The sequence below is a fragment of the Dermacentor silvarum genome, chromosome 3 (genome assembly GCF_013339745.2).
Source record: "Dermacentor silvarum isolate Dsil-2018 chromosome 3, BIME_Dsil_1.4, whole genome shotgun sequence".
Lineage (NCBI taxonomy): Eukaryota > Metazoa > Arthropoda > Arachnida > Ixodida > Ixodidae > Dermacentor > Dermacentor silvarum.
In genome coordinates, this window is record NC_051156.1 from 224192754 (window position 1) to 224214515 (window position 21762).

Consider the following 21762-nt stretch of genomic DNA (forward strand, 5'->3'; position numbering starts at 1 on the left):
TTTTTTACTTGCCCAACACCATTTTCTGTCCCGACGTGGCAGCCGCCTGCGTCAACCTAAGGGATGATCTTCAGGACCTGAATAAAGTTCATCATACCATACCGTTTCGCTGCTACAGAGCCGGCTTTTTCGCTCACATGAGCCATTTTCGAGCCTTTCGCATCTAAACATAAAAAAAAATGAATAGGCACCGTTGGATCAAAGGAAACCACTCTATCAGAAGCCGCTGGTGACATAAAAGAAAGAAGTGGTAAAGAAAGTCGGCAGCTGCGATGACGCCGATGTGCAAAAAGTGCCGCATCACTCGAGAGCATATATGGATAGACGACGAGCAACTAGCCTATCGCGCGACGAGTCGATCACGCCTGTGCTTGACATGAAACTAGTTCCTTGCCGAATATAGCAAGGAACCATTGCAGTTTGCCGTAAAATTTTATTAAATTCTAGGGTGTTACGTGCCGAAACCACCATCTGATTATGAGGCATGCCACAGTGGGGGACTCCGGGTTAAATTTGACCACCTCAGGTTCTTTAACGTGCACCCTGTGCACGATACACGGGCCTTTTTGCATTTCGCCCTCCATCAAAATGCGGCCTCCGTGGCCGGGATTTGATCTCGTGCAGCGCAACGCTATAGCTTCTAAGTCACCACGGCGATTTGCACAACAGCGGCATGTCTGTTCATCGTAAAAGGAAAATATATTGTCCTTGCTTGATTCATGTTTTGCCCGGAACATTAAAAAATGAGAAAAAAAAAACGATGCCGCTTTCAGAATTTCTTCATTGTCACTGATTCTACGAAATAAGAAATCCAGTGCTGCAACTTCAGCGCGAAAATGTTAGTACAAAATTGTCTACTTATTTGCATGTAGCAGCCTGCAACCTTCTGCTAGGCCGGTCTCTCTTACAGCGAAGATGTTCTAGGTGCCAGGAGATCGTGTCCGCGTGTAGAAAAGCCACGTGACCTAGCGGTAGAGAAGAGGGAAAAAAAAGCTCAACCCTGTGAGAATGCTGTGAAAGGGTGCCGATTAAACGGAGAACAGGGTGGGGGGTTACGCAAGTCGCGCCGTCCAATACTCGTGTTAGAGGGGGAGAGCGTGAGGCGCTCCAAGTAGTGGCGGTGTACGAAAAAAGTAGGTCAACGGAGGAGTGGAGTGTGAGAGGAGTTCGCGTTAGCGTTGGTTGTATATACGGAGCTTTGCCCAAGGACTCTTGTCTGAGAACGTCGCAGAAAAAATTGGAGGACGCTTGAGCTTCGCCTTTAAGAGTGGAACGCGATAGCATTCAAAGATCCCTGAATGCTTGTCAGGCTTCCCGTCAACTGCACCTTTCTTTTATTACGATAGCAATTATATGGACACTCCAAAGCATATTTCTGCCATCGTCGTCGCCGTCGCCGTGAGGTTCCGTATGACGTCAACGGCGATGAAATCGTCGCCGCGTTTCGGAGGCTGTATGTGTGAGTGAAAGGGCGCGAGGGACGCGCGCTTTCACGGGGAGCGAACGCACGTTGGAGAGCAAACGCGCGTTCTGTGCCAAGCTCCTTGGAGGGCTGCAGCATTAGGCGTCTCTTTCCTCCTTTCCATATATAGAGAGCAATAGCAACTATTTCCGTCGCGCGAAAGGCTGTGGGGGGACGGGAGGGAGGGAGGGAGGGGAGGCGACGTTTAGCTGCGGCACCAAATACGTATTTATATAAAAACGCCTCGCGCGTTCGGTGCGAACGCGGGCAAAACGCCGACGGCGTCGACAGCAGTTCTGCGCGTTGCTGGTTCTGCTGCATGTCCAAGCTTATACAGCTGATAAAACTACTATCCTTACTCCGGTATAGCTCTCTACTAATTTGCTATCGCAATTGGTGCTTCGCCTTTCAGGTGAAACTGCGACAAATTTTTTCTCCACCTTCACCCCTGCGTGCCTCTGCCGTTTTACGCTGCCGTGGAGGCGAGCGCCATCTGGATGGGGTTGTCGCAAGTAACCTACCCGTACGCGCCGCTGTTGGTATGGTAGAAATGCTGGAAAGGGGGTTTGTGTTTGAGTTTCCTCGTAACAGAATTATGTTATCTCCTACATTCAAATTACAATCCGATGCTATCATGTCTTCATTACGATGTCTGATAGACTGTAATGTCGTGCATTACGATTTTTCTGACGCATTTTACATTGAGAAATTCAATATTTTCTCTAACGCCTCTGCGCCACGCGGAGGACCTGTGTGGTCGAGGTGGTTCGAATGGGTTTCTCCGCCATGGACGCCGGCGCTTACGCGACACCGGATTTTCTGCGACACGGGGCCCTTAACGTTATCGCGTTAAAAAAAGATTTAGGAACGCGTTAGGAACGCCGTTGCCCGTGGACGCCGATGTGTCCCATCCCCCGCAAAGCGCTAAGAACGCCGTCGCCCGTGATCGCCGACGCGTCCCATCCCCCGCAACGGACTAGGAACGCCGTCGCCTATGGACGCCGATGCGTCCCATCCCCCGCAAAGCGCTAGGAACGCCGTCGCCCGTGGACGCCGACGTGTCCCATCCCCCGCAAAGCGCTGGAAACGCCATTGCCCGTGGTCGCCGACGCGTCCCATCCCCGCAACGCGCTAGGAACGCCGTCGCCCGTGGACGCCGATGCGTCCCATCTCCCGCAAAGCGCTAGGAACGCCGTCGCCGGTGGACGCCGACGTGTCCCATCCCACGCAAAGCGCTAGCAACACCGTTGCCCGTAGTCGCCGACGTGTCCCATTAAACCTCCTTGGTCCCATCCCTCGCAACGCGCTAGCAACGCCGTTGCCCGTGGTCGCCGACGCGTCCCATCCCCCGCAACGCGCTAGGAGCGCCGTCGCCCGTGGACGCCGAGCCAGTTCTTTCAGAGCCTAGCATTGTATAGCCATCGTCCAAGTGTTAAAAATACCCCATTATGCTACTCGGAGCCGGCACCGACGACTCTTTCCCGAGTACGTAGCGAAGGGGTCGGTTTACCAAGATAGCAAATCCCCAATATATCTAAACCCCAGCATAGCAAATCCTACCAGAGCGCCAGCTTCGCTGTACTTACCTTTTCACAGGGTGGAAGCGCTCTGACTTTTATTTTTTATTTTTTATGTATTCATGGTCTCCGAGGCTTTTGCGAGCTCTTCTGCAGCGGCTATGCAGGTGCGTTCGTTATTTGCTTTCAATGGCAACGGAAATGCACGCGCTGTGGTTGAACCGTTTGTGGCGCAGAGTAAGAACTCCGGTTCGGGATGCAAGGTCTCACGATTTTATTCCTGTCGTATCATCCGCAGTTCACAACGGGCTATCCTGGTGACAAAGAAGGCGGAGCGCTGCTCGGACCACTGACAAAGCGTAAGATTGAATGAAATTGTAATTAGTTTTATAGATCAAGCGACGTATTCACATAGCTTTTTTTGTTCCGGGCGCGTACACGCTAATATTATGATCAGCATCAGGAACTGACTGGAATTTTTTCTTACAATCAACTCTAGCGTAAGAGAGTTTTATGAATATGGGCCCTGGTTCTTTTCATTTTTTTTTTTTACTTTTGCACTCGCGTTTAGAGCAAGTGTACTTAATCGCTTAATCTCCTCGACCCGAGTCAGTCAGCATCTGTCAGCGCTGCCCGCGCAGCGACTAAGCCGTGCTAGAACATGCTAACATGCTAGAAGAAAAGACTATCTCGGCCGTTCGTTCTGTCCGCAACTTCCGGTATAAGAGATGGCTGCCACCTACACGCTCTGCGAACTTCGCTCGCCAACACGCTCGCGGAATACCGTGGCCGGGCAAAAGAGCAGCGCGCGCTTAGCGTTCCGTTCCCCGCTCGTGACATTTTATAAGCTCTCAAATGTTGAGACAATACTTCAAAGGTCGCACTGAGACGCGCTGCTTGCCCTGTAAGTGCGCCGGCGGTTGCGACGAGTCACACGATCGAAAAGAGCACGATCCAAAACTTTGAAAACGGCCATTTTAGCTGCACACGAGCTGCACTTGAGCTGCACACGTCCTGCCAGGAAAGAAGCGTGTCAAACTCGCGCATGCAGTCTCTCACTGAAACTAGCAATGCGAAAACAGACTACAGGAGGAACTACAGAGAAAGATCACAAATGCCGGGTAATGTTCTTTGCCGAAATATAGTGAACACCGGCGCGTGTTCGCTCGCGTCAACCCCGACGAATCTACACGACTTCCACGTGCACTGGTTCCGCTCAGGAACGATTTTTTTTTTCATTACTCGCCCATTTGGGGTGCGTACGTACGCTTAAACGTCGGATCCTAAACGTCCTCTTCCGGATGACATTTTGCCGTAGATAATGCGAACGTGTTATCCCAGCAAAGGGCGAGCCAGGTGAGACGTTGTAGCTTTTTCAATTTTAATTGCGCTCAGGAACGTTTCTGACGGAAGCGGCTTTTAGTCAGACGTGCGGCGCCGACCAAATAAAATGGCATCGCTGGCGCCATGAAGGTTTTTGTTACTTTGCTTCCTGCATGCTCTCTGGAGTAATGTTTTGCATACAGATGTCGCCCGACAGTATAAACGCACTCGGCGGTTACCGACGCACGTGCCATTTTAATAAACTTTGATCCTAATGGGATGACGATTTAAAAAGAAAAGTAGTGCTACGTACATTGTATAGGGCCCATGGAGAAATTAATGTAGGCGAGAGATAAAGAGGACGTAAACGGAGAAGAGAGAACGGAGCTGACACGTTTCTTATTTGCCTGAAGCGCCAGGTGCGTAAAAATCGCTTTGCGAACTAGTTGCTGAAAGATAGTTAAATTTGTTTTAGGGGCGAAGCTCCTTAGGGTGTGGGTCTGTCCCTCCTTTGTAGTATGTAGTAAGAGTAGTAGTAGTAGTACTCGTCGTCGTAGTAGGTAGCCACGTCTACTTATGAAAAAAAAAATTCCGAAAGTTGTGTCTGTAGCGCGGAATCAAACCAGGGACCCCTCGCTTCCGAACGCGCGGCGCTAACCACTACGCCACGAAGCGCACGTGGAGACACCCACCACGATGACAATAAATACCCAACATTAACGAAAGACTGCGCGTTTCTAACGCGTCTGTGCTAGCGCGTTACGGCCCGTGTAAGAAGCTGGTGTAAGACGCTGTGGCCTCTCCGCCTTACTCCCGTATTCATAAACGCTGATGGCGTCGGCAAACGCGGTGCACGTTCCGGCATGTGTAAACGGCTGCGTAAGACGCTGTGGCCTCTCTCCCTTACTAGAGAGTACTGCACGTTTCTAACGCGTTTGTGCTAGCGTCCCATTAAGCGGGAGATGGTGCAATTATAATGAAGGGCGCTGTTATAAAATAGGAATGACGTCACATATGGCGCGTGTCATTGGTGGAAGTCAATCGTTCGATTTAGTGCGGCGAGACTGGGCGAATTACACGGAAGATTCACGGTTTACCGATGATTCCCTCCGGAGCTTCGCCCACTTATCATCATTCACCCCGTGGATACGCGGTGTTTTTTTTTAACCCCCTTTTTTTTAAATACGTGATATTTAGGAGATGATGGCGCCTTTAGGCGACACCTGCTACTCCTTTTGTCATAGAACAAGTATATACTAAATATGACATAACAAGCCGTGACACTTGACAAAAGCAAGGTAACAACGAAAAAGTCAGGCAGCTAGTCAGGTGACGTAAATGCACGGAAGCAGTTCACCACACAAAGCACACGAAAAACAAATTTGAACATAAAATCATCTCACATGGATATAGAAGAGACAACGCATTAGAAGGCAAAGTCAGCTCACTACGCTAAGCGAACTCGGAATGAGGCTGTTTCTTTAACACCAGGCTCGAACAACTCGGAAGCGTAAAATAATATAGAAGCTATTTTCATTAGTTCAATTGATACCAATGAACCGCATTGTAATTTTGAAAATGCCTTATAATCTTACTTTTCTAGTTCGCTAACTTTAGCAGGCCACCTGGTAGCAAACCGGACGTGCGTCTGGTTTACCTCCCTCCCTTTCCTTTTTTCTATTTCTCTCTCTCTCTCTCTCTGGTCATCTTAAAGCTCGTACCAGAAAATACGAAATTAATTTTCTCGCGATTCAAACTAACTTGGAGAGACTGCTAAACGAGCAAAATGTGCTACGATGATTATGAGGGTCGCTAGTACGGCATCACCTTTGAATCGAGGAGGCTATACAGGCACCCACCTACCGCGTGAAATAAAAACGATGTTTGTATCTGCCTAATACAATCAATGAACCATTTTTACCTGTCTTTATTTTGTTTTGAAATGCTACGTGACGACCCCGCCCCATTTTCCCCCTGTCGTTTTCCACCAAGACTTCGATCGTTTTCCTGTTGATCTCCGCCGCTGACCAGTTAACGCTCCCGCCAGAGGAGAACCTCACCGGGTGCGCGCTTTTGCTTCCCGCTGCTTATCATCCTCGTCCCTAATTCTTTCATCGAAACAGATTTTGCTCTGCGCTTCTCTCACTTCAAAAGAAGCCCAACCCTTGTCACCCTGTGCTGCCTCAGCTGTTGAATTTACGTTTGTTGTTTACGAACGCCGCCAAAGAGAGCGTTTGGAAGAATGTTAGCCGATCACATGGCCTTGGAGAGCTACGACGCCGGTGCTCTAGTGTGCCTCGATGCGCGCGCCTTCGGCCTCCCGCGTACATGAAGCGTACACACACACAGCATGCACCCGTCTTCAAGCACAAGTCTTCAAGAGCCACAGCCTGCGAAATCTCTGCTGTGTGTTGCATTGTCTTGGGAGTGTTTCGTAATTCATGCATCTAACGCGCAGGAGAAATTTACGTCACCGATAACCCGAACCGCCACTTGGTCGATAAATTTTCCCGCTTGCAGTTGTACAAAGGGATAACAGTTGCTGGGTAGTGCACAATGGAACGGAATCGGATAATAATGTTGAGCATCGGCTCTGTAAACGTTCGGTCTGTCGTATGAGTCGGGTTGGTATAGATCATGCGAACGGGTCGGTGCATGGCATTGGAGCTGCTTAGCGAAGTCATTGATTCGGGGCTGCGGGTCCTGTACTCGGAGACTGCGATATATGTATGTATATATATATATATATATATATATATATATATATATATATATATATATATATATATAGAGAGAGAGAGAGAGAGAGAGAGTGAGAGAGAGATATTGTACATAGCGTTATTGGTAAAAAAAGTTGGGTTCACCCAGCACCTCCACCAAATGTTACGAAGCACTTGGGGAAGTCAGCGTTTGCGACTAGCACGATGAAGTAGCGAGAGGTAGCACAGCCGATCGAGCACGACACAAGGCTTATCTCTCTCGTCGTTCTCTCTCACAGACACATCCCCACTGCTCCTTATTTCACAGTACAGAAGGTAATGTCTTCCTTGGCGAGCTATACCACGACTTTTCCGTATCGGGTGTATCTGCTTTTAATCTCTGTTTCTAACCTCCTTCGTGGGCCGATCCCGAGGATAATGCATTCTAGAGATGGGACAAAACTGATGATGATGGCTGATGAACAATGTAATCTATTCTTCCTTTTTCTGAGATCCGCGCTAATGGTGACTATTATGATGACGATAATGATGATAACGGTTATGATGGCTATTATGATGATGGTTGTGATGATAACTGCTCACCCCTAACTCGCTTAGGAATTAGGCATTGTCTTTCGTCGCCTTCAATTATAGGTTGTATCGACTTCCAACTTTTTATTTTATGCTAACGTGGATGAGTTATTGAGTATTTTGCTCGGATAGATATAATTAATTATCTAGACGGACGTTCTCACATTTACAAGGTACAGAAATGTCGAGCCTCGCTTCGACCCTCGTTCTAAAAGGCCTTTCATTACTGCCAGATGTTTAGCGCGGAAGTTCCGATCGGAGACTTGCCTCCTAATGGCAGCTTAATGACGATGATCTCGTAAACGACGCTGCTGATGGTGTGCTGAAATGCGGAGCGCTAGCGTGTCTCGCGGATCATTAGCTCATCGTGTACATTTATAAATGATAGATTGATACTCCCAGTGGGATGCACTGCAGGTGTTTGAAACGTGTCAAGCCGCACTCTGGTGACGCGGAGATTGATTCTGCTTCCTTGTCAACTTGCGGGAAGAAACGTGTCTGCCGCGGTTTTCAACAGATACCCTGAAAACAAGCAATTTCCAGATCGCACTGAGATGACTTTATATTGAGGATAACACTCGCATCAGTGAAGTGTTCAGCGTAGTCTACAATTAGACCTTTGAGAACTTAACTCGTGTCGGGCTTTCTCACTCGCCAAGTTGCTGGATATTTCATCACCGGAAGGTCCTTGGCGGTCTACCGTGTGCGGTGAACGCTTTTTACAGAACTGCTATATACATAATATGTGTGGGCTGATTTGGTACTACGCCGCGTTAGCTGTCGCATCGCATTGTGTTATTGTACGCAGCTGCTGCCTAGCTACGAGAAACCTAACCAGCTAAGCAAGGCACTCTATAGCTTTCTCGTGAACACGCACTAACGTGCATATATCTTGCCATTGTACTGCCAATTTGCCTGCTTCCAGGGACATTTTTCGGTGCCATTCTAAGTTTTAAGGAATGTGCGTAGTGTGCGCGCTGCGAATGCCTTCTTTGCTCTATTCATAAATTTTACACTGCGACGCTCTGCCTTTCTTTGACTCTCGAGATGAAAGTAAAATTGCTTTATGCTGTGTGGAAAGGCTGCAGGGCAGGTAACCATTTTTAATAATTTTTTAAAGCTACATAGGTGAAAAGCAGTACCTGTTTCGCTGGTATCGCTTGTTTAATCATCGGTACGGAATGCTTGGCCGGTAATTTCCTTCTTTTTCTTCTTTTTTCTCTCTTTTTTTAGAAGGTCCAAAGTTTTCAGAAATTGGCTGTGGCAGATAGCACGATTCTAACCTTTGATCTAAATTACTCGATTAGGCGGCCATTACGAGAAATCACAATGCCTAATTAAATAATTACCCTAACTTTTTATTTAAATATTTTACGACACATATTTAAATCTACAAATTATAGCCGGGGAGTTGCAAGGCGTATCCACTTGGAACTGTGTCGTGCTGGTGGAAAGAGCCTAGCAGACGAAACTTGTGCTTTCTGTGAACTTGGTGCACATGAAATACTCTTGCTGATCTCGTCGCTTTTTTCTGTTAGAAGGCGCTGACCAGCCGGCCAGTCGACGCTCACGCGGTACCGTTAAACATTCGGTAGACGGTACATGATACCAACATTTTATTGCGGTAGCAATTATATGGACACTCCAGGCGGATTTATGCCGTCGGCGACGCCTTCGCCGTGAGGTTCCATATAATGTCCAAGGGCGATAAAATCGTCGCCGTATGGTGTATGTGCGAGTGAAAGCGTGCGAGGGTGACCGGCGATCGCCGCTCACGGGTTCGATAGCGGATTCTACTCCGGGCGGCCCGAGCGGCCGCACGCGCCCGCCTGCAAGGCTCCTGGGGGAGGGTAGGGAGGAGGGGTGGGGCGTTGTACGCCGCGCCCGCCCGCTCTATCTTGAAAGCCATCTGCGGAGGGGACAGAGTCCGGCCTACGCTGGGTTTTCGCGGCTTAGTTGGCATTGACGCGAGCAGCGGCACGAAGGTCAATTCGCACGCTGCTGCTACAGCGCTTGCTCACACCAGCGTTTTGACAGCTAGCTTCCGCGGTCATCCAGTGAGATGTGTTTATGTTTGCTTGTGCGCGCGACACCATGATTGTTAATTTAGTTGGTATGCCTATTGGCGAATTCCATTGGGAGAACAGGAGCACTCAAAAGCACGCTGAAAGTGCTCGTTCCAGAGGCGACGTGTTTCAGTGGTCGAACAGGAGTGGGAGCGCCGTCATCCAGTGGTAGAACAAGAGCAGTTTCGCGGCGCCGAGAGCAGCTGGGAGCAGTCCGGACTGCTCTCGCTTGAAAAGCGGAGTACGGAGGAAGTCACGTGGCTTAAACCGTGATATCCTCATTTCTTTTTATTTTGCTTCAGCCGGCGCGCGCGGCGGCAATGGCGGCAGCCTAGCGTGGTTTGTGTTTTGACACCGCTGATTTTGACGTCGGTGATACGAGCGAGATTCGCAGCGATTTAGCGACAGATCCTGGCATTTATAGTCCGCCTTGCTTCTCGTTGGATGCGCGGGGGACAGCGGCAGCAAAGCGTCGTCGCCTTGCTGAAGTGCTTGAGACGCTCGACGGTGACAGCAGCGAAAGCTGCTGGAGCTCAACTTCAGATTCAAGTTGCAGTTTCAGATGATCTTCGCAGGCGGACGCTTTGTGGGATGCGTCGGCGCTGCACAAAAGTATGTAGTACGTGGCCGCAAACGGTGACATGATTACGCCCGACAGATTACAAGACGATCACGCGTGTTTTGCCGCTCTCCTGCAGAGAATGGGACGTCGATTGCTTTAGTCACATGGTGCATTTCTCCTCACACGTCCCCCTCCCACCTGCTCTCCGAATGCACGCCGTATTCCAGTGGCGGGTCGAGTGTGCCTGCTCTCACTGCGCTGTCGCCCGCCTCCGCACTGCGCGGCGCCCTGCTCCTGTTCTCCCAATGGAATTCGCCATATGTTTACAAGTTTATACTGCCTATAAAACTACTATCCTTACTTCGTATAGCTGTCCACTAATTTGCTATCGCAATCGCCTGTCGGGCGATTGCGACTTTTTTCCTTCCGTGAACGCTCTATTGCGGAATCTGCTTAAGCGATACGCAGTCTTTCATCATGAAGATGGATATATAATATACCGGTGTCACACGGTGTATTTTCGATCACGATCTAGCCTGATACGGATCGAAATTCTTGACCGCGATTGGCTCTCTCCCGCGACTTTCGCAAAGCAGCCAATCGCTACCGAAAATTTCGATCTCGTATGGGCACAATCGCGATGGAAAGTGGGCCGTGTGACACCCGTATTAGAAGGACTTGGCTCTATTTTGAGAAGGGTAAACGGATCAAGAGCTCGTCCTGCCTCCTGCCTGCGTCTTCCGTGGCGCTTTACAACGTTGATCTAGGACGCCAACTGCCCCAATATTTTCTGGGGAATGCGCAGAAGCAATTGTTCTCGGCACGCCGATTGCCTCGGCCGGTCTGATCACACGTGCTGGGGCAGAGCTCTTCGATCGGCCGCAGAGTTGCGGGCGGCCGCGCTGACGTGCGTTGCCGTCACGCGCCGTGTGACGACGCGAATTGTCGCGGCCACTGCGCGAGTGGACAAAGGTGAGACTGCGACACGGCCGACCGAGCGAGCGAGGAGGAGAACCGATACAGAGGCTGGAGTATATATATATACTATAACAGAGCGGACCACATGCGCGCCATCGCCTTCGCGCACCTGTGCCTCGCTGTCGTTAAGCAGGGGACAAGGTGCGTGAGAAGCGGCACTTGCGCTCTCTGTATATTTCAGCGGCTCACGAGTGATCTGTCGCACGTTGAAGAACCGGGACAAATTAGCGGGCACAGAGAAACAACCCTGGTAAGTCTTTGGCAACGATAACTATACATTCACCCTATATTCTGGTCTCCTCTGCCGAGGTCATTATGCTCTTTTGTTTGATTTGTTTTTATTATTACAACTATACTTTGGTAGCGTTGCTATGGAGGTTATATTCGCTTATGAAATCTGGAACTAACAATAAGGACACATAATGTGCTCAAATTACCTGTCTATACGTCCGCAACCCCGAAATTAACTATCAAAATTCTTAAACTTACTCCGGTTGGTGCGTCTGAAGCTGCCCAGATGTCTACTGTTTAGTAGACAGATTTAGTAGTATCTGGATGTACTTTGCAGATGACATTGCCCTGTTCAGCAACGCTGGGGATGAATTGTAACAAATGATTCAGGACCTTAACCGAGAAATTGTAAGAGTAGGGTTGAAGATTATTATGCAGAAGACAAAAGGTAATATTCAATAGCCTGGCAACATGACAAGAATTCAGGATCGCCATTCAACCTCTAGCGTCTGTGCAGGAGTAAGCTTATCTAGGTCAGTCACGGGACCCTGATCATGAAAAGGAAATTTACTGAAGAATAACAGTGGGTTGCATGGCATACGGCAGGCGTTACCAAATCCTGACTGGGAGCTTCGCACTGTCGTTGAAAAGAAAAGTGTACAATCATTGCATTCTAACGATGTTAACATATGGAGCGGAAACTAGGAGGTTAACAAAGAGACCCGAGAACAAGTCAAGGACTACGCAAAGAGCGATGGAATGAAAAATGTTAAGCGGAATGTTAACAGACAAGAAGAGAGCGGTGTGGATCAGAGAGCAAACGAGGATATCCGGTATTCTAGTTGACTTTAAGAGAAAAAAAGCCGGCAGATCCCACGCCCTGTGGGAATCGATGTTATGCGAAGCAGTGTGCGGGGAGCCTACAAAGTTAACGAGTCAACCAATGAGAGCATCAAGACATAGGCGGCTGTTTCATGACCTACATGAGACGCATGCCATGACCTATCATTTATATACAAACCCATTTCAGTGGTTTTTGAGTGTTCATAATTTTTCGTGAGTCATTGTCATTTTTGCTGAGTCATGCTCATGACTATGAACTCTGTCATCATCCTTTAGTGTTTCCTTCACTTAGTACCCATGTCCGAACCCATTTCAGTGGTTTTTGAGTGTTAATCGTTTTTCGCTGAGTCATTGTCATTTTTGCTGAGTCATGCTCATGACTATGACTTCTGCCATCATCCTTCAGCGTTTTCTTCACTTAGTACCCACGTCCGAACCCATTTCTGTGGTTTTTGAGTGTTAAGCGTTTTTCGCTGAGTCATTGCCATTTTAGGCGGCTGTTTCATGACCTACATGACACGCATGTCATGACATTCATGTCATGCCCTATCATTTATGTTCGTCATGCACTCTTATCATACTATGCCAATTTTGGTACCTACCAAGTTAATGAAACGACTGTGAAAGCATCAAGACGTAGGCAGGTGTTCCATGACCTACATGACACACATTCATGATATTCATGTCATGACCTATCATTTATGTTCGTCATAGACTCTTGTCATACTATGCGAATTTTGGTACGAATCGACCATGAGAACACCAAGACGCAGGCGGCTAGATAGGTAGATAGATACTGTCAAAGTGAAAAATGTTCGCGACGAAATGCTTCGCATTTAAAATGGAGCTGGGCGGGCCATGTAATGCGTCGAGCAGATAAGCGGTGGACCATTAAGAGTTAAGGAATGGGTTCCAGGGGAAGGGAAGCTCAGTCGAGGACGGCAGAAAATTAGGTGGGGTGATGAAATGGAAATTTGCAGGTGCAAGTTGGAATCAGCTAGCGCAAGACAAGTAATTGGAGATTGCTGGTAGAGGCCTTTGTCCTGCAGTGGACATAAAAATAGGTTGCTGCTGCTGATGATGTAACGCCACTGTTTGCTGGTAATTAATATATACATTTATTCCAGCACATGCAATCAGACAATGGCCGTTTAGTTGAGCTGAACCTCGTAAACTCACCGACATTTCGCCGTAACTCGCCGATGTCGCAAAGAACCGCAATCACCATTCGCTAGAGGCCATCAAGCTTTAGCTGAAAGTAGAAGGAAGCAAACTCAGGGAAACTTTGCGCGGAAAATGCACAAACACATGGCTTAGTTAATGCATCTCTCTTTTATTTCATCAGTCAACATTTCTTTGTCACGCACTTAATCTTCCTCTTCTTCGTCAGCCTCTTCACACTCATCTTCACATGTTGATTCTTCATCCCCGTCTTCTCCACGTGGACCAATGCTATCTTCTTCGCCATACCATTCTTCTCGTCCTGTGCTAAGGCACAACTGGCGGGAAACCGCCACGCGCATGGAGCCAAACCAGCACGCACATGCAGCCGAAATTGATGTTCTACGTGTTGTTGGATGCCGTGCCGAGCACGAGCGCAAATCGAGGGGCGCCAACCAGCCAGCTGCGGAAGACGACGACGCTCGAACCTATGCTGATGATGATAGTTTCTGATCCACGCCGGGCACGGCAGGAGCTCAACCCTAAACAGCTCCGCTATTAAAGAAAAAAGTCAAAACCACAAATACGCTATGCGAAGGCGAGTGACCATCATCAGTGCTGATAAAGTTGCATCGCCGCGTACACGCCCCGGCGTGGCAGTAATATTGCAACGTCTACACGTGTAGGTCGAGTTAAATCTATCTTTGACAGGACGTCAGCCGCCGGCGCAACTTATGGCCATCGGCACTCGCCCCGTTCGCGCAGGCGTTCCGCTGTCTCCGCCGTGAGTTTTCGTCACGAGTGAACGGAATCACTGGCGCGGCGCGTAACGAGGCCGTCCCATCGCAGAGCTCGCCGAGTCCGGAGCAGTTCGCGCGCATTGATTGAGCGGAAGGTTATTGTTCTTCGCCCAAGCGCCAGCTGCGTGTCCGCGTCGGATGGACGAGAGGCGGTCGTAAACGGCTAGGACGTTAATTCTCCGTCATCGCGCCGCGCTCTGCCGAGCGCTGTCGGCGCAAATTGCATTTGGCGGCGGAGAAAAGGGGATGCCTTCATTCGGCCGCTTTGTTCTGTTCCGGACGGTTGCCTCGGCACGAACCCCGCCACTCCTGCATTGACAGCGGTGAGCGGCTTCTCACGCGCTCCTAATCGCATTCGTCAACTTTCTCTCTGCAGATGAAAGAGATTTTGAACGCTGGCGAGTGTCAACATAAATTATAACGGCTTTAATAGACTGAACCGCATATTTTCGCTTCCGCGTTGCTTGCGCGTTTGGAACGTATACAGGGATATTTTGACAGAGGATGTGTTAATTAAGGAACCGTACAGCGTTCAGCGATACGATGTGTGAAATGATGCAACACCGCACGTCCATGTGATGCCGTGTATGACGTGTTCTGCTTTGCTTTTACGGTTCCCGTTTCAAGTTGTGCTGATGGCACTAAGCAGATTAGTGTCAGCTTGCATGGTCAGTTCCCTGTAAGGTTAACCGACCGCTTGCGGGTCTGTGCATATATATATATATATATATATATATATATATATATATATATATATATATATATATATATATATATCGAAGACACGCGTGCAGAATGCCTTTCAATCGGGACCAGAGCGCTCAGGTTTCATGTTGCGTATACCAAATATACAGCGGCACTTGAGCGTGTAATCCCCAGTATGAGACTCAGCGCGCTACAACACCGTCATGGCACACGAGCTGAAGACGCATGATTATAGCAGTATAAGCATATGTCACTGTCGTGCGTGTTTCTCCTTGTTCGCTCGGCAGCACACCACCGCAGTCTGCGACAGGACATGCAGTTATGCACTATGCGAATACCCTACAGGATACGGCTTGTATTCACAAAAAAACGCTTACGCTTAGAATTGTGCTTAAAAGCGAATTCCCTCCAAGCACAAAGCTTTTCGTTCGGAAGCGCTGCTTGCAACTGGCCGGCCGCCTTCGCTTATAATATGTCCAACATCCTGGCATCTGATCTCGAAAAACTTTTAGTGTAACAACTTTTTTGGTAATACAGACCCTCGTCATTGGTTTCAAACCAAGAATCCCGTGGTTGTGATGCGGCACTCTACCACTATACTTCGTAACCGCATTGCATTGCCGAAAGAGAAAAGTTGCCTTATAACTCTACTCTCCTGGTCCACAACATTGTCTTTAAGAATCGCGAGGTAAGCGCAAAATATGAAATTTCTTCTTTTGTGATTGAACCGAAATCTGAAAAGTACTTTTAAACGAACAAAACATGTTACGCTTGTGCTTTATGACGCCGCGCTTCGATGCGCGCGCCTTCGATCCTCCCGCGTTCATGAAGCGTAAACGCACTCCGTATGTGCACCCGTTCAAGTCGAAGGCTTCGCGCGAAGAGCCAGTACTAAGTCGCTACTATATGTTGCGTTGTCTTCGGAGGCGTTGAGTTTTCTGGAAGCTCGTATGTTTGGAGGTGTTTGTCGTTGGGGGGGGGGGGGGGGGGGGGGGGTTCTTGACTGACGCATCTAACGCACCGGAGAATTTCACCACGCCACCGATAACCGAAACCGCCACTCGGTGGTTGATGAATGAGATCGCTTTTACCAGAGGCACATATATATGTGGGCAACAGCTACAATTACAAGAGTTCCTATTACATATATGTTTCAGAGACAATAGTTACTGTACAGTGAACAGTGGCGTTGAATCGAATGAAAATCCTGTGCATTGGTTCTGTGAACGTGGTCGGTCGTATGAGTGGTGCTGGTATGTAGGTCATGCGAAAAGGTGCATGGCATTGGAGCTGCTCAGCGAAGTTACTAGCTAACTTGGGAGTGGGGTGTATGTGACTTTCTTGTACTTCACTGTGGTCAAAACGAAGCCTATATATTCAGCTAAATCACGGACGCAGCGTCGACGTGTAGCTGTCGTGACCACGGTGTGATCGCGACTGTATATGGTGGTGGGCAGCAGGCCCGTGAAGGGGGGGGGGGGGGGGGGGGGTCACTTGCTGAAGGCCTTGGCTATTTGAGGAAAACACCTATTTTTCAGTAATTATTTTCGGTAGAAATTGCAGTATGTAAATTATGTGCCTTTTTAAATATTATTTTATTAATAGTTTTATCATTTTAGTTTTGAGATCAACCTTCCTAACAGTAAATTATTTTGATACGGACGATTCGTCTCAATAGACTTCAATAATAAAAAACATAACAGCGTTACCCCGCGGGGGCATAGGCCCCTCCATTGTCCTTACGATGTGCTAAATAATTCTCGGTCCGGTCCATAATTTTTTTCGCAACGCATCCTCAATGTATTCATAAAGAGCATCCGTTTAAATAAATATATATCAATCTTCCATTCTAGATGGGAATTTTCAGTTCTTGTTTGATAAAATTGCTTGCGGCCTATTTGGCAAATAAACTTTATAGCGAATCACCGGAATAATCTCAAAATTTCCCCTCTATACACCATTTTTTTTTTTTTTTGTCTGGCTGGGGTAACTTCAATGCCCCTATACGTTCGCGTCGAATCTGTCCTTAAACTTGAATTTCTAGCAATATTTCCCAATGCACTAAACATGATAAGAACGCCAACAGCTTTTGAAGTGTTCAATCCTTAAGAAACAAAATTGTAGATTGCAACTGCCTACGTCAAATCTTCCTTTCTTTCTTTCTTTCTTTCTTTCTATTCGTTTACCTTTCTTTCGTTCTTTTTCTTTCTTTCTTACTTCTTTCTTTCTTTCTTTCTTTCTTTCTTCTTTCTTCTTTCTTTCTTTCTTTCTTTCTTTCTTTCTTTCTTTCTTTCTTTCTTTCTTTCTTTCTTTCTTTCTTTCTTTCTTTCTTTCTTGCACACGTGATACATATTTCGGAGCTAGTGTGTACTGCAGCCGTTTCTAGGCAACAACAGGCAAACATCGATATACGTATGTATGCTCATATCAACATCTCGATCCTCGTTTTAACGCTCTCGAGGTGTTATCACTTCAACGGGAATGGTTAAGATGAAGAGCATGTCTATCCTAATCTCTTACTGTGTACTGTAGAAACGATCTTATTAGGTATAAGGGCTCGAAACATTTGAGCGGATATCGTTGCATTAAAAAGAAATATACAAATTCTGGTGACCTCTTCGAGCGATATGTAATTTTTTTTTATTTAGAACTTAAAACTAAAAAATAATTAATATGACAAAAGCTGCAAAGAGCTTAAGAACAAGTGGATCAAGTTTAGAACTCGATTACTTCGCAACGAAACTAGCCGTCGCAATTCAGAAAAGTGACTTGGATGGAGTGTCATATAGTGGGCACAATTGGTATGTTACATGTCACTCAAGAAAAAAATTTGGAGTACGCTTAAGCTTCGCCTTTAAGAGTGGAACGCGATAGCGTTATTGGATGCCGTTGACGCCGGCTCCGACACCGTATTTTCTGCGACATGGGGCCCGATCAAAATTTAGAAAGCCTCGGTTTTCAACATTCCCCTCAATGTTGCCTAGAACCAAAGTACAGCGAAACACCATCAGAATTGGAGGACGCTTAAGCTTCGCCTTTAAGAGTGGAACGCGATAGCATACAAAGATCCCTGGCTGCTTATCAGGACTTTTTTCTCGTATATTCTAATTACAATCCGACGCTATCACGTCTGTGGGTTGTGGTTAAGTCGTACTTTACGATTTATCGGACGGATTTTACTTTGAAAAATCCAATTTTTGTTCACTAACGCCTTGCTCCACGCGAAGGGCCCGCCCTGTCGGGGTGGTTCGGGATGATGTGGTTCGGCATGATTATTTCCGCCTAACGCCGATGCTTACGCCGACGCCGATACCGACGCGACGCCGGATTTCTGCGACACGGGGCCCTTAACGCTTGCGCGTTAAAACACCGCTTCGTCGGAAACAGCGCTTTTGCGAAACTCATAAGCTGAAGAAGCAGTATTGCGTAAATTGCAATTCGACTTGACTCGCAATTTAGCGTGTCAGTTTTGTTACGTTTAAACGTTTCAGGTACAATCTACAGAACTGCAATATCTGATTTTGTTGCAGCGTTAAAGTTGGTCTTTATAGCCATAAATACCATCGCCCCGTTGTAAATAGCGCTTTTGCCGAACTCACTACTTTCCCGTCGCGGGATAGCATTAATGAGCCACTGCTGTCACCGTACTGACTGACGTAAACAAAGAGAGCAAAGAAGACGATCACTGCGGATGAAAGAATAGTGGCCAATGTGGGTACGAGCCATAGCATGAGGCCATCATCATAATCATAAATCCCCCTGGTGGGTACGAGCCAGGTTTTGAGGCAACAAAAACAACTTGTTCGAAAGCACTCACCATCGACATCAACAAGAAGCCATTTTTTGGGGGCAACAACAACACGAGTGGTGTTGAGTCGTACAACTTTTCGTGAGATCAACAACAACGACGACGTGCTGTGAGGTATCAAGCACAGAACGCGTGAGTTCACAACTTAATGCGCTGCTTTAGTTCGATAGACTCCGGAGTGCAAACTAGCGTTCGCGGTATACCATCAGCGCTACGAGACGGAGAAAATATCCACGTTGTCCTTGCGATGCATTAGTTGTCTATTTCCCGGAGCAGTGGTAACCGAAGAGGCTAACTACTGAGACTGCTGTTGCCGCGTTCTGACTGCGCACAACATGCACCCAAAACCGCTGCACTGCTATGGCTTCGTGTGGTCATTTTGCAGCCAAGCTGTTGACCGGAGTTCCGCAGTGGTGTTCGTGCAGTGTCGTCGTCGTGGTTTGTTGTAAGTGTCAAAAAAAAAAAAAAAAAAAACATCTATCGTTGGAGCCCGGAATTGGCTCTGAAACGTAATTGTCAAGATTTATAAAAGTTGTCTTGCGTATACGTATGCCACTCGAATAGGCAATTTCTTGTCGCGGTTTATCTTAGCCAGTAATCAGTAATTTTTGTTCCCCAGATTGCGGGTAGTAAGAGAACAGACCCCTAGTATATTTCCGAAGGGTTTGAAAACTCCCCTATACAGCTTCTCTGCCCTTGGCGTATGAGTTCCTCGGATTCAACTGCGGATATTTTTTAGAACGTTGTTTCGCATCCATGCTGCGATTCTTAAGCAGATGTTTATAACATAAAGCTGTTTCATAAACAGAAACGTGTTCATGAAACCTCTGGGAAGTTGTACGTGTGGCCAACTTTCTTGTTCGACCTCACAGCGCCGGATCGCATTACAAAAACAATTTGCTGTTTGTTTGTCTTTTCTGTCTTTTTTTTTTTTTGCCTGCCTCTTCTTCTTCTTTGTTTCATTCTTTCGTATGTTCAGATCTGCGAGTTATTGACGATGAACGTCGTTCTCCCCGATGATTGCGTGGACATTTGTCAATACGATTTGGCAAGTTTTTGGACAGCACAAAACTGTTTCTGCGGATTCGCAGTATTAAGCGCCCGACATCACTCTCCGTCGCTGCACGGCGTGCACGTTTCCAGGCGGCAGCGTGGTGGTTCGCGCGACCGGCCACAGTGGCCTTGGTCCGATCCTCAGTAGTGAGCTAAGTTATAGTTTTCTTCACCGTATGATGACCATAAGCTCCGCATTGAACTTTACTGGCATTCCCTTGCATTCTCACAGAATTCAGGATGGCTTGATTGCGGGTCCCCCCTCTGAAACCGCGCAACATGGGCGATAAAACATTTCAAACTCAAACGTCCGTGCACAAAAGCTTGAAATGATTCCGGAGCCTCTTTCAAACTTCAAGCTATGGGACGTCTTGGGACGTCAAACTCCACTAGTAAATGGAATTCGGTCATTTTAGAGAATAAACTTAGTTTTTGCATAACGCTGTTCCGCGGGCTTTTGATTGCTGGTCGCTTTTACTGAAAGAAAGACATGTAAGCCAAAGGCTCGAGGACTTTATTGTAAGTACGGCGTTATTGTGATCCTAAATCGGCATTTCGATCGAGAGCGAGCCAATGATAACTGATACTTAGTTAATAATGAGCCTTTGGAAATCCCGAACAAGATTTGTCCACTTAAAGAATTTATTAGAACGCTTTTCATCGGCGGTTTAGGGGAGTACAAGTGGCCGCCCATTTGAGATGCATCACTTCGCCTTATCCATTAGAGTCTCGGTCACAATCACAGAAGCTGCACAAGGCAGTGTACATCATGTCTATGCGTAAGAGCCGAGAGGAACACTATGCCGAGCGTGTGACGTCAGCTTGTCTGCGCCTGCTTGCAAAAATCGCAACCAGTAAATAATGACATACATATGAGGATTAAAATTACTATGAGCTTTGTAGTTGTAATAAAGAAAAAGCAAAGTAAAATTGGAAGAGACGAATTTCCACGCCATTTACATGACGCATGAGGTGCGCCATACCAATTCAGCTATACGGCGACCACTGTCCATCTGTCTACTCTCTTCAGTATTATTACATACGTGTATGTTTAGCCTGGCCCCGTGGGTGTTAGCCAGCGCCACTCGTGATCATTGCGGTGGACGCGGAACAACCATTAAACTGCAGGTGCGCGTCACGTAATACGTGACATTGAGAGTAGCTTGCATACTTTGGAAGCGCGAACTGAAGCGATCACATGGTCAAAAAAAAAAAAAAGAAAGAAATGAAATACACGGGACAAGCGCTGGACATGTACTAACTTTCATTACTCAGTTACATTATATGCGCAAGCATTGAGCATAGGCGACGTTGAATACGCGCATGGTTAAACAATGGTGAAAATATAATATACCGGTGTAGTCAATGGAACATGATAAAATATATTTCTGAATCATACGCTACTGACAGCATGCGCTCACACAATTGTTGTGGTTATTGTGGACAGGTGTAGGTTTCGTAGAGTTTGGTTTGGTTTGGTTTGCGACCTCAAGAACTGGAAGTTTCTTGAGGTCGCAAACACACTGCTGCCAAGGCGCGTGCGAAACTGTCTATATAGCTACTATTGATTTGTAGTTGCATTTTTTTTCACAATCTAACGTAATTTAACCCAACCTAATACTAGAGTAAGCTCTGTGCTAGCGAAATTTGCATTACCATGCTGTCGATGTCACCGTCTTTCTTGTTTCTTCTCTTTCCTAAAGCAAAATCGGAACCGTAGCTTAAATGATGCCTCACGGATGCGCGGAAGCGTACTTGTATATTGTGAAATATTCGTCTTGCTTTACTTTCTTACCCGACACGTTTGTCTTCCCTTTTATTTTTCTCAGAAACCTCAAGCACTCGGAAGTCAATGTAATTACACGCGCTGCGAGGGACACGCATATGGCTGCATATAAAGGAACTAGTATAAAGGTGCTCCCCTATATGATGCTCTCCCTGTTTTTAACTTTTGCGTGTCATC

The 21762-nt window shown here is 47.3% G+C and overlaps 1 protein-coding gene across 8 annotated transcripts in view; it reads left to right on the top strand.

Moving 5' to 3' along the window:
- The window catches only part of LOC119446776 (solute carrier family 35 member G1), an 84587-nt gene that overhangs the window by 56588 nt on the left and 6237 nt on the right, over window positions 1-21762 (top strand). For 2 of the 8 annotated variants that reach the window (XM_049664377.1, XM_049664375.1), the window contains exon 2: window positions 3278-3356. The exons of 2 other annotated variants lie outside the window; for them this stretch is intronic. The gene's annotated coding sequence lies outside the window, so the exon portion shown is untranslated. Of the gene's footprint in view, window positions 1-3277; window positions 3357-11318; window positions 11449-14383; window positions 14557-21762 lie in introns of those variants that run through there. 4 more of the 8 variants (XM_037711322.2, XM_037711323.2, XM_037711324.2 and 1 more) reach the window with 3 other exon arrangements.